The sequence below is a fragment of the Bison bison genome, unplaced genomic scaffold (genome assembly GCF_000754665.1).
Source record: "Bison bison bison isolate TAMUID 2011002044 unplaced genomic scaffold, Bison_UMD1.0 scf7180017864163, whole genome shotgun sequence".
Lineage (NCBI taxonomy): Eukaryota > Metazoa > Chordata > Mammalia > Artiodactyla > Bovidae > Bison > Bison bison.
Window position 1 is genome coordinate 2,698,295 of NW_011494735.1, and position 19,464 is coordinate 2,717,758.

General features: G+C 40.8%; 1 protein-coding gene and 1 non-coding gene across 2 annotated transcripts in view; one reads left to right on the forward strand and one right to left on the reverse strand.

Moving 5' to 3' along the window:
* Positions 1–19,464, reverse strand: part of KCNMB4 (potassium large conductance calcium-activated channel, subfamily M, beta member 4) — a gene marked incomplete at its 5' end in the record, with an annotated part of 83,095 nt that overhangs the window by 11,060 nt on the left and 52,571 nt on the right. The window lies entirely within an intron of this gene.
* TRNAR-GCG lies at positions 11,385–11,456 on the forward strand. The gene has a single exon. It is a non-coding gene; the product is annotated as a tRNA-Arg (tRNA).

Below are 19,464 nucleotides of genomic sequence, written 5' to 3' on the forward strand. Positions count from 1 at the left end.
TCCAAACTGCATTATAATTTACTAACATCATATGATGGTAACAGTCCCCACTGAAAGACAAGACGATCTCCTTCAAAGTGCTTTCTCCATGAAGATCTTATAGGAAACAGAGATCTTTCTAGATTTACGATCACACATACTTCTTATCTGAGCACAGAAATTTCCTTTTCATATGGGCCACTAGAACGTTAAAATTTTCCCATCTGCAGCAAGACTATGTTGACTTTTTTGGTGCCAATCAGACCTTTCATGCTTTGTCTTATTTTCTTCACACCTTTCTAATTTATCTTGCAAAATTCTGTGAGTCTTTAGAGCACTCATTAAACCTTTCTTAGAACAGGCATGTATCAATTATGTACAGTTACACATCAGGTATACAATAAACATTGGAAATTATTTTAGTTGCCAAGCTTTACCCATATTTTTATGAAAAAGAATATGCTACCTCACTACTGGAAATTGCACTTAAGTATTTTGATGAAATCTCATTTCAAAGTCTACAAATGCCTCATCATTATCACTATCACAGAATAATTCTGCAGGCATAATGTCAGTTCATATATGCCAGGCCTCTGGTAGAGTGGCATAGCCAAATGACATAAAAAAGGTCATGATTTCATCTTTTGAACCTTTTGAAGAGATTCTATCTATTCCTGCTCTAAATCTTGTTTATTATTGGTAACGTGACCTACTTTAAAAAAAAAATCTGAAACAGATAAAAATAAAAACAAAAAAACTTAAATACAATAAAATCTTTAAACTGACAGTAAAGAACAAGTACAATGTAATTAGGATAGAGATAAAACAGAAATTCCAGGCTAAGAAAAGTTCCTGCCTTAAAGCATAAAGTGGAACTTACCTCTCAAGCATCCCAGTGCCCAAGGAAAAAAGAACAGAGATGAGTTACACATTGTCATTATAAAAAAAAAGGAAGTGTGTCAGTTCGCCAGACTGAACTTTTTGCTAGGGCTAACCTCCATGAATTAGGTTGTGTGCATTTTTACACAAAGCAATCTGTACAACACATTTAAAGGCCCTTAACAGCAGGTTTACAAAGCTGGTTAATGAAACCATGTTAGGGGTTTTCAAATACTGATTTCAAGGTCTCCGTTCTCCTGAGGTTTTAAATAAGTTTCCAGGCGAGGTTGATGATTACTCACATTTGGTAATACCTGACCTAAACATTATTTTACTCCCAGTTTTACTGTAGTATAATACACATACAACAAACCACACACACTTAAAGCACACAATCTGACAAGTTTCACAGTACACACCTGTGAAACCATCGCCAAAATCAAGCTGGTAGATGTATCCCTTGCTGCCAAAGTTTCTTTGTACCGTCTGATAAGCCCTCCCTGTCACTCATGCCCACACCTCCTACCAACAATGCTTTTTAAATATCCAATGTATCAGTCTGGTTTTCCAAGTAGTTCAACAAGAGCAAGTCGTTCAAGACTGAAATCACTGAAAAGCAGTCTTGGTTATGGGTTGAAAGGAGAGTCTTCTGTCAGGTTAGATTCCTGACTTTGAAGTGACAACATATTTTATATCAAATACTGAAGAACCTGACATGTATTCATTCCCAGAGAAGTTTGTCTGCATGGAGTTGGGCTTCAGTGTTTGAAAGTTTTCTATAAAAGTCTCTAATGTATAGACAAATATTCAGTTGATATAACTCCCTGGCAGTTCAGTGGTTAAGACTTGGCCGGGCCCTGGGTTTGATTCCTGGTTGGGGAATTAAGATCCCACGAGCTGTGCAGCATGACCAAAAATAAATAAATGAATAAAATAAAAACAATCCAAATACTCAGTTGAATTGCCACAGGTGCGAGGTGGCTATGGCACACAAGATTTTCAGGTAGGAACTCTTATTTAATCATTGATACCTAATCTGGAAAACTTTGATGTGGGTATTCTTAAATGTTTCAGTTTGATGCCAGTATTCTTGAATGTTTCTGTTTTCAGCAACATTGAAACTCAAATGTTTCAAGTTTCAGAGCACATGGCTCTATACCCCTGCTTTCTAGAAGACCAAATTAAAATGCACCCCATGAAGACACTGACTTGATCCACTGATTAGTGATTTTTTTAAAAATTGTTTGCTACCTATAGATGTTGAAGATTAGCCAAAAAAAACACTGAATTTGGTTTTGGCATAATTGAGCTGTCCTTACTAAGAGTAATTAACCAATGTGTTTATTTAGTTACTGTCTGAAGCAATCATAAGAACTTGGCAAGAGAGGACAGAAGCATGTTAATTGTCCTCTCTTATACAGGATTGTATATCTTCTTATACAATCACAGGAAGGCACCTGAACAGCTGATCCAGAAGCTCTATCAACTTATTGCTATAAATTACAGTAGGAAACGGGGACCAGAATACAGACCCTTTCTAGTATTCTTTAGGGTGATTTGCTGTATGGTGAGCCCATTATTGTCCACTTGTGTTCAGCTATGATATTGTGATATGGGCTTTTTTTTTTTTTTTTTGGTTGCTCTGTAGATCTTCCTTCCAGAATGTGGGCTTTCTCTAGCCGCAGGGAGTAGGGAACACTCTCTAGTTCTGGTGCCCAGGTTTCTCATTGTGATGGCTTCTCCTGCTGCGGAGCACGGGCTTCAGTACTTACAGTGCCCGGGCTCTAGAGCATGGGCTCAATAGTTGAGGTGCACAGACTTCGTTGCTTCATGGCACGTGGAAACTTTCCAGACCAGGGATCAAACCCATGTACTGGCAGGTGGATTCTCATCCACTGTACTACCAGGGAAGTCCTGTGATAGGGGCTTTTAAAAGCTTAAGAGGTATTCTATTGACATCACGGCTTTATTCCAGAGATGGCATCTATTAGGGTGAAAGGTCGATTATAGGTCTATAAATGTTATAAACATCCTTATATTTTCTTAGCTGTTTTCTCCAATTAGATGAACTTAGAGGAGTAAATGTTTTATTTATTTTTAATTGGAGGATAATTGCTTTACAATGTTGTGTTAGTTTCTGCCACACAGCAACATGAATCAGCCACAGGTATACATATGTCCCCTCCCTCTTGATCCTCCCTCCCACCCCATCCCACCCTTCTAGGTTGTCTGGAGTAGTAATGGTTTTTTTTTTAATATTTATTTATTTGACTGCATGGGGTCTTAGATGTGGCATGAGGGATCATCGGTCTTCACTGCAGCATATGGGATTTTTAGTTGCAGCATGTGGGATCTAGTTCCCTGACCAGGAATCGAACCTGGGCTTCCTTCATTGGGAGCTCAGAGTCTTAGTCACTGGACCACCAGGGAAGTCCAATAGTAATGTTTAATTGTATAAGAGTTGTTCCTCAGCTTGCCTATTCTTCATGGAGGAAATTACATCAAGACCCAAACCTGCATTTTTCAGAAAGAAAAATCTGCACTGAGCCTTGGCAGGATATACAGCAAACTGGCAGGTGCAATATTTTGGAGCAATAAAGGGTTACATTAATTATAAATAGGAAAGATTACACTTTAAGTCCACCTTGATGGAGAGTTCTAAGCAATGCTGCAAATATAGCACCATCTTTCAGCATATGAACTTGAGTTAGAAAAACCTGGGCTTAAATATAGGCTTTACAACTTGCTAACTACACGGTCTGAGGAAAAATACTTAATACTTCTGAGTCTTAATTTTTTCACCTGTAAAATGGGTATAATAATATCTATTGTAAAGTGTTCTCCTGAAGAGTAAATGAGATAATGCACTTGAGGTATGTAGGCAGATAGCTGCCTAATAGTGAACATTCAACATTCCATAAGAGGTGGTATCATTAACGACTGTCATTACAAATTTGGGGCAGACAACTCAGAAAATGATTTTAAAATGTTGGCAGTAACATATCTTCCACAAATATCTTCTTCAGTCTAAGACTCCCAGGCTGAAGTCATAGCAAACTCTTTTAATCAAATTAGAACTCCTTTTGGTATAGATAACCTCATTTCCCTCAGGCTTCTTTGCCCCTTGTAGTCATCATTCCAGTCCTATACAGACAGGCTTAAAGGTAGCAGTGTGAAGAAAGAGGATAGAGGAAGACTTCCTTGGAGGTCCAGAGGTTAAGATTCCGTGATTCCACTGCAGGGGGCAAGGTTTCAATCTCTGGCGGGGGAACTAAAATCCTGAAAGCCATACAGTGAGGTCAAAATAAATTTTAAAAAAAGAAAGAAAAGAAAGAGAATTCGTTTAACAAGCTAATGATTTCAATTGCCCCCGAAAAGCTCAGGGCTTTGGGGTACTAATATCCACATAGTCAAAAATCCCTATATAATTTTACAGTTAGCCATTCTATTCCCAAGTTGCTCATCCGTGGATTCAGCCAACTGCAGATAATATGGTACCACAGTATTTACTGAAATAAAATCCATGTATAAGTGGACCTGTGCAGTTCAGACCTGTGTTGTTCAGGGTCAACTATACTTTCCATTCTGGTATATGTATCTTGAATAGAGATATGCAAGGGGAAAAGGTCAGTAACACTAGTTGCTTGATTAGGAACACAAACAGAAGTTATCCCCTAAATTTATCCCAAGCCATCATTTAGCAACATTAAATTATTATAGTGGTTGGGCTTATTTAGCAAACATTTTCCTACTCATTAACGATGATTGTCCCTACAGATGCAGCCCAGACAAGTAACTGTCTCAATACAGTTCTTCTAAAGCAGAAGCCTAGGAAAACCATGGCAATCTTGTGCTCCCAGAGTAAAAAGCTTCTTTTAAGTTTTTATTCACACTAGGTAGTAATTATTTTTTGTACATCTGTCTGTTTTCCCAGCCTGAGTTTAAAAACCCTAAAGTCATTAGGGGTAATCCTTGCCTGAGAAAATCTCCCCTGCGTTTTCAAGAAAAAAAGAGGGAATACTGTCAAGACTTGCAAACCAAGAGGATCTTATTACTTTTTGTCTTTAAAAAGGGCAAATCAAGGAATTGATTTTATCCTACATTCAGCTTGGCATAATTATAAATCCTCTGTTTTTGTTGTTTGTTTTGTTTTTTAAAAAAACTTTTTGTTTTTGTTTTGGGGTGTAGCCAATTAACAATATTGTGACAGTTTCATGTGAACAGTGAAGTATGACTCAGCCATATATATACATGTATCCATTCTCCCCCCAAATTCCCCTCCCATCCAGAATGCCATATAACCTTGAGCAGAGTTCCATGCGCTATGCAGTAGGTCTTTGTTTAGATCCTTTGTGTTGTTCCATTTAAAAAATGGAAAAATAATTTAAACGAGATAGTTTCTAAGGCAGAAACCTAAGACTGCATTCCATTTGCATGAAATCCTTCCCTTTTCCACCCACCTCTGTGAATTGTTCAGGAAGAGTCACCTGTATCCGTGACTGTGACTGCTGGAGAGCATGACGTTCAGCTCCCTGACAAAGGAGGGACGAGCCTGTAAAGTGGATGACGGTTTCGGCCCAGTACTTCCTCTGAGCTTTTCCTACGAAAAGCTGTTCTTTGGGGTAACTTGGCTTGTGGGCCTCTGAATTACCAGGTAAGCTATTTATTTCACACAGAGCTGTGTTTTCTGGCCAGAGTGCTTAAATTTAAGATTTAAACAGAAATAAGCTAGAGAAAGGAAGACATCTACATTCTATTTAAGACAAACTATTCCCATAATAGTTCTTTCTTACCTGTGTACCCTACTTTGTAGTTCCAATTTTAAAGTGAAAATCTATACCATTTTTAAAAAATCAGCGTGGGCAAGATGGGTTATTCAATAAATTGTGTTGGGACAATACTGATCATTTGGGAAAAGGCAGTGGTTCTCCATCTTATTCTTTACCAAAAAAGAAAAGAAAAATTCCAGATGGACTGAAAACCATGAATGCTGTAGAAGAACACCTGAATGTTTAAAAATAACATTGGAATGAGAAAAACAAAAAGTCTTTGTAATGGAGTTTTTGATACAAATATGTCCCAAGTATTCTACTGGACTTACTTATACTAAAAAGTTACTAATTGTTTATCAGAAATTAAAATTTAACTGGGTTTCTTGTATTTCAGTTCACTACATTTAGCAACCCTAATTTCTAAGACATGAAATATAGAAACTATTGAGAAAATATGGATGATCCAATTATAGAAATGTATACATTTTGTATAGCCAAAAAACTCCACGAAGACCCATAGGTAAAATAAAAACAACTAGCTAATAAAAATAAATCACTTTTCATATGAAAAATATACTCAATTCTTTAATAAAAGAACAGGGTAGTGTCATTGGCTAAGATGGCAGAGTAGGAAGACCCTGAGCTCACCTTCTCCCAAAAGCATCCAAAATAACAACTATTTACAGAGCAACAATCCATGAGAACAATGTGAAGACGAGCAGAAATGATTTTCCATGGCTAAAGATATAAAGAAGGAACCACACAAGATGGGTGGGAGGAATGGAGCTGACACATAGTCAAAATCCGCAAGCTCGGGTGCTGCTGCTAAGTCGCTTCAGTCGTGTCCGACTCTGTGCGACCCCACAGACGGCAGCCCACCAGGCTCCCCCGTCCCTGGGATTCTCCAGGCAAGAACACTGGAGTGGGTTGCCATTTCCTTCTCCAATGCATGAAAGTGAAAAGTGAAAGTGAAGTCGCTCAGTCGTGTCTGACTCTTAGCGACCCCATGGACTGCAGCCTACCAGGCTCCTCTGTCCACGGGATTTTCCAGGCAAGAGTACTTGAATGGGTTTCCATTTCCTTCTCCGACAAGCTCGGGTAGACAACTCACAAACAGAAAGATAATCACAGTCGCAAAGACTCTTCCCAAAGAGTGAGAGGTCTGAGCACCACACTGAGCTCCCCAGTTTGGGGGTCCTGCACTGAGAAGACAAGCTTCCAGAACATCTGGCAGTGAAGACAGTGGGACTTGACCACAGGAGAGCTGCAGCACTATAGGAAACATAGACTCTGTGCTTAAAGATGCACAAGAAATATCATGCTCTGAGTGCCAGCACAGAGGCAGTGCTTTGAAAGGAGCCTAGAAAAACCCACTTGCTGGTCCTGGAGAGCCTTCTGGAGAAGAAGAAAGCAACTGGAACTACCCCTGGGGACCCCGACACTGGTAGGAGACATTTTGGGGAGCTCATTCTACCATGAGGACATTGGTGCTGGTGAGGGCCATTCTGGAGTCTTCCCTAGCCTATTACTGCTAAAGGAGTATGTCCCCACCAGCAGGCCAGGGCAAGCCCCGAGTCCTCCAAAGCAGGATGGCTATCTTATAAGGCAGGGTCTGACAGTCAGTTGGGGTGGGGCTAGCCCCACTTACCACTGCATCCACAGTAGTCAGCCCTATCACAGCAGATGGATATATGTAGCCCAGAGTATAGCTCTGGTGGCTAGATAGGGGTGTGCCTCATTAAACCTCATGGACCTCACAAGACCTCCTAAGACCTCTCTTCCATAGGATAGAATTTCATAGGATCAGAGGATCGAACCTCATGGGACGTCTCTTACATACTGCCATTTTTCCACTGGAAGTGAAAGTTGCTCAGTCGTTCCAACTCTTTGCAACCCATGGACTATACAGTCCATGGAATTTTCCAGGCCAGAATACTGGGGTGGGTAGCCTTTCCCTTCTTCAAGGGATCTTCCCAACCCAGGTCTCCCACATTGCAGGTGGGTTCTTTACCAGCTGAGCCACAATCAGGAAACAACCCACCTACCTAATACATACAAATAAACACAGAGAATGAGGTAAAATGAGGCAACAGAGGAATATGTTCCAAATGCAGGAATAAGATATAACCTCAGAAAAAGAACTTTTAAAAGTGGCAAAAGCAAGCTACAAATATTTAAAGGTAAACATTTAAAGGTAATATGATCATGAGATCAACAAACTCAAGAGGATGGATGAACAAAGTGAGAATTTTAACAAAGGATTAGAAAACATGAAGAACCAAACAAAACTGAAGAATACAAGAGCTGAAAGAAAAAATACACTAGAAGGAATCCACAGTAGAGTAGATGGTACAGAAGGCTTCCCTGGTGGTTTGGCAGTGAAGAATACACCTGCAGTGCAGGAGACAGAGGTTTGATCCCTGATTTGGAAAGATCCCCTGGAGAAGGAAATGGCAACCCACTCCAGTAATCTTGCTGGGGAAATCCCATGGACAGAGGAGCCTGGGGCACGGGGGCTATAATCCATGCAGTTGCAAAGAGTTGGAAATGACTTAGTGACTAAACAACAACAAAACGACACAGAAGAACAGATCAGTGAGTGACCTGGAAGACAGAGTAGTGAAAATCACCCAAACTGAACAGAAAAAATAATAATATTTTTTGAAAATGAGGATAGTTTAAGGGACTTCTGGGACAACATCAAGCAAACTAACATTTGCATTTTAGGAGTCTTAGAAGGAGAAGAAAGAGAGAAGTGGGGCAAACTTATTTGAAGAAATATTAGCTAAAAACAGCCTTAACTATAAAAGGAAACAAACATCTAAGTACAAGAATCACAAAGTCCCAACAAAAGGAATCCAAAGAAGTTCACGCTAAGAGACACTGTGATTAAAATGGCTAAAAGACAACTTTCTCATACCATAAACTCAAAATGTAAGACCTGAAACCTTAGAACTCCTAGAAGAAATCACAGGCAGTATGCTCTCTGACATGGATCTTAACAACACTTCTTTTGGATAAGGCTTCTCAGGCAAGGGAAACAAAAGAAAAACTAACAAATGGGACTACACCAAACTAAAAAGCTTGTGCACAACAACAAAAAGCCTACTGAATGGGAGACGATATTTGCTAGTGATATATCTGACAAGGGGTTAATATCCAAAATACACAAAGAACTTCTACAACTCAACATCAAAAACAAACAAAAACCCTGATTAAAAAATGGGCAGAGGACTTGAACAGACACTTTTCCAAAGAAAACATGGCCAATAGGCACATGAAAAGATGCCTGACATCATTAATCATCAGGGAAATGCAAACCAAAACCACAATGAGATGTCACCTTGGTAAATCTAAGTAAGTGTTTCCCTGCGTTCTGTGAGCCACTCTAGCAAATCAAGCCTGACGTGGAGGTCATAGAAACCTGATTTGTAGCCAAGTCAGATCCCAAGTATAGTTAAAGCTATGATTTTTTCCAGTAGTCATGTATAGATGGGAGAAGGCAATGGCACCCTACTCCAGTACTCTTGCCTGGAAAATCCCATGGATGGAGGAGCCTGGTAGGCTGCAGTCCATGGGGTCACTAAGAGTCAGGCACGACTGAGCAACTTCACTTTCACTTTTCACTTTCATGTATTGGAGAAGGAAATGGCAACCCACTCTAGTGTTCTTGCCCGGAGAATCCCAGGGGCAGAGGAGCCTGGTGGGCTGCCATCTATGGGGTTGTACAGAGTCGGACATGACTGAAGCAACTTAGCAGCAGCAGCAGCATGTATGGATGTGAGAGTTGGAGCATAAAGAAGGCTGAAATTGTGGAGCTGGAAAGTGCCTTGGACAGCAAGGAGATCAAACCAGTCAATCCCAAAGGAAATCAACCCTGAATATTCATTGGAAGAACTGAAGCTGAAGCTCCAATACTTTGGCCACCTGATGCAAAGAGCCAACTCACTGGAAAAGACCCTGGTGCTGGGAAAGATTGAGGGCAAGAGGAGAAGGGGGTGACAGACGATGGGATGGTTGGCTGGCATCACTGACTCAATGGACATGAGTTTGAGCAAACTCCAGGAGATAGTGAAGGACAGGGAAGCCTGGAGTGCTGCACTTCATGGGGCTGACTTAGAGACTGAACAACAACAATAGAGCCCAGCTAGTGCTAGTGGCAAAGAACCTGCCTGTCGACACTGGAGGCTTAAGAAACGTGGGTTCGATCCTTGGGTTCAGAAGGTCCCCTGGAAGAAGGCATAGCAACCTACTCCAGTATTTTTGCTTGGAGAATCCCATGAACAGAGGAGCTGGTGGGCTACGGTCCATAGGGTTGCAAAGAGTTGGACACGACTAAAGCGACTTAGCATGCACACACAGAAACTGTGGGTAACCTAGTTCAGTTTAGTTCAGTTCAGTTCAGTCACTCAGTTGTGTCTGACTCTTTGCAACCCTAAGAACAGCAACACGCCAGGCCTCTCTGTCCATCACCACCTCCCGGAGTTTACCCAAACTCATGTCCATTGAGTCAGTGATGCCATCTAACCATCTCATCCAGACTGGAAAAGGTCAGTTTTCATTCCAATCCCAAAGAAAGGCCATGTCAAAGAATGCTCAAACTACCACCCAGTTGCACTCATCTCACACGCTAGTAAAGTAATACTCAAAATTCTCCAAGCCAGGCTTCAGCAATATGTGAGTTGTGAACTTCCAGATGTTCAAGGTGGTTTTAGAAAAAGCAGAGGAACCAGAGATCAAATTGCCAACATCCAATGGATCATCAAAAAAGCAAGAGTTCCAGAAAAGCATCTATTTCTGCTTTATTGACCATGCCAAAGCCTTTGACTGTGTGGATCACAATAAATTGTGGAAAATTCTGAAAGAGATGGGCATACGAGACCACCTGATCTGCCTCCTGAGAACCTGTATGCAGCTCAGGAAGCAACAGTTAGAACTGGACATGGAACAACAGACTGGTTCCAAATAGGAAAAGGAACACATCAAGGCTGTATATTGTCACCCTGCTTATTTAACTTATATGCAGAGTACATCATGAGAAATGCTGGGCTGGAAGAAGCACAAGCTGGAATCAACATTGCCGGGAGAAATACCAATAACCTCAGATATGCAGATGACAGCATACTTATGGCGAAAGTGAAGAAGAACTAAAGAGCCTCTTGATGAAAGTGAAAGAGGAGACTGAAAAAGTAAGACCTACTAATAATTGGTATCTGAAGCGGTGTAGAAGCCATCTGGTGCAATTGAGCCCTTAACCTTTGGGCTCTGACTCTGTCTCCAAGTATATAGTGTCAGAACTGAGTTATTAATAAATTGTAGGACACCAGCTGGTATGGTGGAAAATTGCTTGATGTGGGGAAAAACCCACATACATTTGGTTGTCAGAAGTGAAATTTTTGTATGAAGAATAAAGGAGACACACAGGAAGGAGACTGAACTGAGATTTTCTATTAAAGCTTCAAACCAAGGCTATACCCAAGTTTCCTAGCTTGGAGAAGTCAATCCACAGAAAACAACAACACAGATTCAAAATCTTTAGAAACTTGGGGCAATTTAAAAGCTTTAGAATTGAAGAGAGGCTCACAGCCATTCATTGTAAAAGATAATTACACTTAATACTATCTACAGATTACAATAGTATGTTTCCTATTGCTGCTCTAACAAATTTAGCAGCTTTAAGGAGCCTGGTGGGCTACAGTCCACGGGGTCGAAAAGAGTCAGACTCGACTGAGTGACTTCACTTTCACTTTGGCTTCCCTGGTGGCTCAGATGGTAAAGCGTCTGCCTGCGATGCAGGAGACCCAGGTTCGATCCCTGGGTTGGGAAGATTCCCTGGAAAAGGACATGGCAACCCACTCCATTACTCTTGCCTGGAAAGTCCCATGGACGAAGGAGCCTGGTAGGCTAGAGTCCATGGGGTCGCAAAGAGTCAGACACGACTGAGCGACTTCACTCACTTCAAACAATGCAAATTCATTCTCTTCTAGTTCTGCAGGTTAGAAGTTTGAACTCTGATTCACTGTGCTGAAATGGAGGTGTTAGCAGAGCTGTTCCTTCTGAAGGCTCTGGGGAGAATCTGTTTCTTTGCCTTTTCCAGTTTCTAGAGGTTCACCGCATTCCTTCGCTACTGGCCCCTTCTCAGCATCATTCCAATCTCTTGCTGCCATTGTCACATCTTATGCTACTCCTCAGATCTTCCATCTCTCTCTTATAAAGACCCTGTCCATTCAGATCTACCCAGATAATGCAAATAAACCTTTCATCTCAAGATCCTTTACTTAACTGCATCTGTGAAGTCCCTTTTACTATACAAGGTAACATAAGGTAACAAGGTAAGGTACCATAAATCCATGGAGACTAGGATGTGGACATCTTCACATGTATGTGTGCTAAGTCACTTCAATCGTGTCCAGCTCTTTGTGACCCCATGGACTGTAACCCTTTAGACCCCTCTGTCCATGGCATTCTCCAGGCAAGATACTGGAATGGGTTCCTATGTCCTCATCCAGGGGATCTTCCTGATCCAGGGATGGAACGCACATTGCTTATGTCTCCTGCACGGGCAGGCGGGTTCTTTACCACTAGTGCCACCTGGGAAGTGCTGTGGATATCTTTGGGGGCCATTATTTAGACAATTACATAAATTTTCTATTCCTTACGCCAATTAGTCATTCAGAATTCAATCATCAACAGAAGGAACTTTTTAAAAAGGCAAGGGAGTACTTCCCTGGAGATTCAGTGGTTAAGACTTCAATGCAGGGAGCGTGGGTTCGATTCCTGGTCAGGGAACTAGGATCCCATGTGTCATGTGACACAGTCAAAAAACAAAAGTTGAAAACAAGACAAAAAAACTAAACAATAAATTCTTTTCTAATATCCCAACTTGAATTATTAGAAAAATCTACTTTTTTCATTTTTTTCAACATTTGCTCTTTCATGACAAAGGCATTTAACATACAAAACACACATGACCAAAGATATTACAAAACACTTCTCTTTCCTTCATCCACACCATTTTCCCGCACTGTTTTCTCCTAGAGTTCCACCACATCCCTCAATACCCGCTGTTCCTAGTCATATCATTAACAGAGCTCCAAAAATTTCAATCCTCCACTTTAATCCTCCCTAAGAAACTGCCTCCTTATTTTTTATAAACTTTATTTTCTCTTAATAATACATTAATATAATACTACATTAACTAATACATTAATAATAATAAAATAATACATCTTTTCTATTTTCCTTTCAACTTTACACTTTATCAAAAGTGTCCAAAGATTCTTGATTCTTCTTTACTCAGTCTTTCAAGAAACAATGTCATGAGTAATTCTCTGTATTAATTTTAACTATAATGCCATACCACATTATAAATTTGACCCTCTTGAACATTTTCTCCATTATCTTTCCTTCAAATCTTTTCAAAGCTCTGAATTTTAAAACTGAGGTAGAATTTCCAGAGAAATTCAGAGATAATAAGTGCATAAGTTTAATCATGTCATGTTAATATTGTTGATTTCTGGTCCTTTTGCCTCTATTTTATAAAAACAGTTTCATAATTTCTATCCAACCAATTCTTAAAAGCATGCATTCTTCCATACAATTATTTTTCTCATATTTAACGATTTAATCTCATATTAAACAGATTTTAATCAGAAATGGGGAAGTTGAAGAGTGGACCTTTATGTTCCCAAAGGAAGTCTCTCAGAACCTATTTTCTATTTCAGCAATGCCTACTCCTGGAAAGAAATCCTTAGAAATTAGAAATGTTGATTTACAATACCAAAGCTCAAAATGCTCTTTGGCTTTTCAATTCCTTATTTAGAGTAACTAACACTTTTTAAAATAATTTTTTGATGTGGGCTATTTTAAAAACCTTTATTAAGTTTGTTACAATATAGATTGTAATGCAGAGACATTACTTTGCCAAAAAAGGTTCATCTAGTCAAGGCTAGGGTTTTTCCTGTGGTCATGTATGGATGTGAGAGTTGGACTGTGAAGAAGGCTGAGTGCCAAAGAATCGATGCTTTTGAACTGTGGTGTTGGAGAAGACTCTTGAGAGTCCCTTGGACTGCAAGGAGATCCAACCGGTCCATTCTGAAAGAGATCAGCCCTGGGATATCTTTGGAAGGAATGATGCTAAAGCTGAAACTCCAGTACTTTGGCCACCTCATGCGAAGAGTTGACTCATTGGAAAAGACTCCGATGCTGAGAGGGATTGGGGGCAGGAGGAGAAGGGGACGACAGAGGATGAGATGGCTGGATGGCATCACTGACTCGATGGACGTGAGTCTGGGTGAACTCCGGGAGTTGGTGATGGACAGGGAGGCCTGGCATGCTGCAATTCATGGGGTCGCAAAGAGTCAGACACGACTGAGCGACTGAACTGAACTGAACTGAACTGATGTTTCGGTTTTTTGGTGTGTGGCATGTGAGATCTTAGTTCCTTGATGAGGGATCAAACCCACACCCCTTGCATTGGAAGGTGAAGTCTTAATCACTGGACTGCCAGGGAAATGCCTAGAGTAACTAATTCTCAAACATCAAAAGATGCTTGTTGTGATCTAGCATGCCTGAGCATTCAGTGATACAAACAAGACTTCCTAGCAAGCCAGGGACTGGGAGGGACTAAAAACAATAGTACTGATTAACCAGGATATCTCAATATTCCTCCTGCTCACAGATAACAGGACTCTTTAGTCATTTTGTGAAGCCAATACCAAAGTAGAAAGATAAGCTTTCTTTATAGAAAAGGCTGTAAACATTATATTAAAAAAAAAATCACAGATTTTATTAAGTGCCTTTTTCTCAAAATCTTCAAAAACAGGGTAGAGGCTCCCCTTTGAAATGAAATAAAATGATTTCCAAAGGCCTACAGTTGAGCTAGTGTCTCCCAGGCCATCTGATTTCGTGATTCTTAGATCTTCATATTCAAACTTACTCCATTGTTTCAGGTAAAGGAAGACTTGGTTGCACCCAGCATAGTAACTGCACACCTAAAAAAGGACTCTTTTGAAAGATGACTTTAACAGCCATACTTTGTATCATTTCCCTAAGCTGAATCATATTCACAGCCCTCCCTCCAGGCAAAGAGGACATGAAAAGTAGCAGGAGACAGAATCTCAGATCACACACTTGCAACGTGGGTGTGAGAAACCGTTTCCAGGGAGAAGATGACAAACATTCTGATGCACCCGAGATATGCATATAAGCAGGGATCCCATCGGGTATTTGTAAGGCTGGCAAGAGCCTCAGAATTTGGTTCTCAAGGAAATGAGGCAGGTAAGGAATCTCCCCAAATGTCAATGTGTCTTCTTCCCATCTGAACACTGCTGGGCATACTGTATACAGTTTGAACTGTGGCATTTAAAGGGAGGTAGAGAAACATTGCCCCCATGATTTCTGATATACAGTCAAGATGGCAGGGGTTCCTTAACTAGCAAAACTGAAGTAGAGGCAGAGCAACGAGGGCTCACTCACCCACCTTCAGTTCGAATGCAAACGCCCCCACAAAGCGTGATCTCGGTACGTCTGCCCCACTCAACAAAGCCTGGATTTTCTTCCAGTGGTTCCCACACCTAGAAGAGCGTGACACTGAGCTAAGCTCAAAATGAAAGCTCGGTAAATGTCAATGGAATAAGAAGGGAGTGAAGATCCAGCAACACAGAGTTTCAATTAAGCAAATCTGGGGGGATGGGGGGAATGGGGGGAATGGGGAGAGTGGGGGGCGGGATCCTAGACTTCATGGGAATTCTTTCAAAGGCCATGTACATTTGTTTGGAATTATAAATACCATCCATGTAGTTGCATAAACAGTCAAGTGTATTTGCTTGTATTTTTACCAACTGTGCCAACTATTTTCAGATAATTTCCAAGAGTGATCGTGTACGCTATGCTTTTTGTCATCACAAAATTTCTTTTCTTCTCTTCGTGCTTGGTTATTTAAAAATCTATCTCTAGACTGTCCAACCAACACATGTGCACGTAACTGCTGTCACTGGTGGTTCCTGTTCCCTCGACTCATCTGCTCCACCCTGCTTGGTCGCATTAGCCTTCCTGAGAAGCCTACCAGTGCTGCTGTTCCTATGACGCTGCTTCAGGACTAGCATGCTTGGAAATGCTGCCAGGACCTAATAAAGCCAATACCGGATGAGCCCAAGCAGATGAACAGACACTTTTCTTTTTCCAAACCTCGGAAGAAGATCCTGTAACTCATTTCACAACTTACTCTCAGGAAATCACTATTAATGTCTGATTAGGTGAAGTCCAATTCCCTGTAATTAGATCCTCAGTGAAGAAAAATCAGCCAGTCACCACAATTTCTTTTCCTTTCCACCCCTCTCCCATCAGCCTGGCTTCATTATTTTGGCAGATTTGAAGAGAGGATCTGAAAAATACATCCTGGGTGGGGGAAGAGTGAACTGCATGTCTTTCTGATTATTACGAAAGCTCAAAGGAAACAGGGTTACCGCCTATTATAATATTGGCATTCTAGAAGTTTCCCAATTTAAATTCCCAATTTAAAAACCCATTTCATTAAAATGTATTATGCACTAAACAGTTATTTTTTTTAATTGAATAATTCAAAGAGGATCTATACTTCGCTGCTGCATGTAGGAAAAGAGAAACAGGCTAGCATTTCTATCAAGGCTAGCAATGATTCCTTCAACCCAACCCCTAAATTATACAGTAAAGAGTACATGAATAGTACCTTTACATTCTGTTTTGTTACAGTCTGTAATGCAGTTATTTTTCTTGGTAAAAGTGCACTGAAGAGATATTGTAATACTTCAGCCCAGTAAAATTAGCTAAATTAATTGTCAAGCTCTTTTCCTAACTAGTAAATTGTTTACTCTCTCTCTCTCTCTCTCTCTCTATATATATATATGTTTGGAGGACAAAAGGTTTATAAAGAAGTGTGTATAACAATGAAAGTGATGACTTACAGTACAATCATAGAATTTTTTAAACTTGAGAAATTAAAAAGACCCTATCAGGCAATCATAAAGTCTCTCTTGGATGTGCCAGTAACTTAACTTTACCTTGGTAGCAGGTGATATTCAAGATTCAAGAAAGTACACATACATAGCCATCAGACTATTGGACTGAACATGATAAAGAGTTTGAAAATCACTAAAAATTTTCAGCATGAGTATTCCTAAGGAAATCTGTTTTCTTTTCTTCTGCCACAAGACTAATATTAACGTCCCAGAGAGGAGGGCACCCCTTCAGCTGGGGTCCTGCAGTGATAAAGGCAGGGGTTGAAGCTGCATGGGACCCCAGACAGACAGGTACTGTAAGCAGAAGATAAACTCTCATTGTTAAAAGCTACTGAGATTTTCAGGTTGCTATCCCAGCACAATTTAGCCTCAGCTGACTGAACCGCACAGGTACAGGTTGGGGATCCTAAAATTTCACCAAGTAAACTAGCGCTCTCTTAATCTCAAACACAGTTTGCAGGTGCACATCTGAGTATCTTAAATTAATTTCCCGGTACTCTGTCCCCTTCCATTCAGCCATTCAACAACACTGGCAGTAGCCACAGTGTGGCCAGCCCCAGGGCGGTGCCTGTGTGTCGGTTCTCATGAGTTAGCGGTAGGCCGGTGGGCTGAACACTGTCTGCTCCTGTGTTCTCATTGACCGATGCCAGGCACACACTCCAGGTGCTCTGTAAATGTTTGTTGTTTGTTTACTGTTGAGATATATTTCAAAATGCATTTGTACAAATGCAGAGGCGATAAAAGGGAAGGAGGACTTGCATGTGTCTGGGGAAATAAAACAGAAGTATCTTTTGAGCAAACACAAAAGGAGTATGGAGTACAAGTTTCTTGGCAGAGGACCCAGCACATACAAAGGCACAAGTTCCTTTGTCTGCCACGTCAGATTATTTTGCCACCAACGGTACAATTAAAGGATGTTATAATTGCAATGTCACTGATAAGATTCCATGGAGTACCTGATGTTATCCGACCTCAGTATGGGCTAGAATCCTGGCTGATGTCAGCAGGTGAATAGCAGAGTGCATAAGAGCCTGGGCCACAGAGGGAGACTGCATAGGTTTGAATCCTGGTTCTGCTACTTGCAGCCGTGTGATATGTGCAAATTGCCTTACTTCTCTGTGTTTCATTCCTTTATGCAGAATACGAAAACTATGAAAACAATGCTTTATATGGATGCTGTGCAGATTTAATGAGATTCAATGTGTAAAGCACCTAAACTGTTTCTGGAACAGAGTAAGCACTATATTAAGGCATTGGCTACTATTGGGTAAGGACAGAGGGCCAGATTATCAGGGAAATAGTCACATCTCTGCCTGTGACTCAGTATTTTCCAGCATTTTTATCAATAACTTGCATAAGGAAATTGAAGTCCTTTAGATTTACAATTAGAATAACATTTTTCAATAGAAGAAATAACAACTGTATTCCAGAATCAAGATTTAAAATAATCGTAAAAGAATGGAACAAACAGGAAAACGGCAATGGTATGTATTTATATAGATATAAAATTCTTGCACTGAAATTCAGAACATCTTTCTTACAGAGAAATGTTAGAAATGAGGATAGGGAGAGACTTCAAGAGTAGCATGTATAAAATAGATGTGGGTCAAGTAAGTTTGATTAATCATAAGCTCTGTATGAATCAACAGTGTGTTGTTGCTGCCAAAATAATAATAATGCCACGTCAGGCCTCATTAACTGAGTTTTAGTCTCTAGATTGAACAATGGGGGCAGAAATGCTTTGCCTTCCTCTGTACAGGCCAGCTCAAAGCAATAGTAGGAACAGCATCACAAGCGGTGAGAACAAGTCTATTCTCCACAGCAATGGCATGTGGAATGGAGGACGCCTTCGGTCTGAGGGTCAAGGACTCGGGTTCAGATCCTTACTCTGCTCCTCCCAGGTAGTATGACCTTAAACGCTGTTTCTTCTTCTGTAAAATTCAAATAATATGGTCTACCTTCCTTCCAAGACCATAGTGTTAACCAAGATGAAGTTTTTGTGTGTGTGTGGTTAAAACATACATGTATATACATACATATATATATGGGGGCTTCCCAGGTGGCATTAGCGGTAATGAACCTGCCTGCCAATGCAGGAGACATAAAGAGACACGGGTTCAATACCTGGGTCAGGAAGACTCCCTGGAGGAGCACATGGCAACCCACTTCAGTATTCTTGCCTGGAGAATCCCGTGGACAGAGGAGCCTGGTGGGCTACAGTCCATAGGGTTGCAAACAGTTGGACATGACTGAGCGACTAACACTTTACTTTATAAACACACATATATATGTGTTATATATATACACACACACACAATCTGCCTGCAACACGGGAGAACCTGGGTTCAATCCCTGGATTAGGAAGACCCCCTGGAGGAGGGCATGGCAACCCACTCCACTATTCTTGCCTGGAGAATCCCCATGGAAGGAGGAGCCTGGGGGGTTACAGTCCATGGGGTCGAAAAGAGTCTGACACAACTGAGTGACTAAGCACATATATACATACATGATAAAATTTGCCATTTTAAGTATACAATTTAGTGGCATTAACTCAATGGACAATGCTGTACAATCATCACCATTATCTATTTCCAAACAGAAGCTCTGTAACCATTAAGCAATGAGTCCCCTTTTCCTCTTCCCCCCCAGTCCTTGATAAACTCTAACCTATCCGTCTCTACTTATGTGCCTATTCTAGGTATTTCCTTAAATGAATTATGGACAACTAAAGACATTGGACGGAGAAGGCAATGGCACCCCACTCCAGTACTCTTGCATGGAAAATCCCATGGACGGAGGAGCCTGGTGGGCTGCAGTCCATGGGGTCGCAAAGAGTC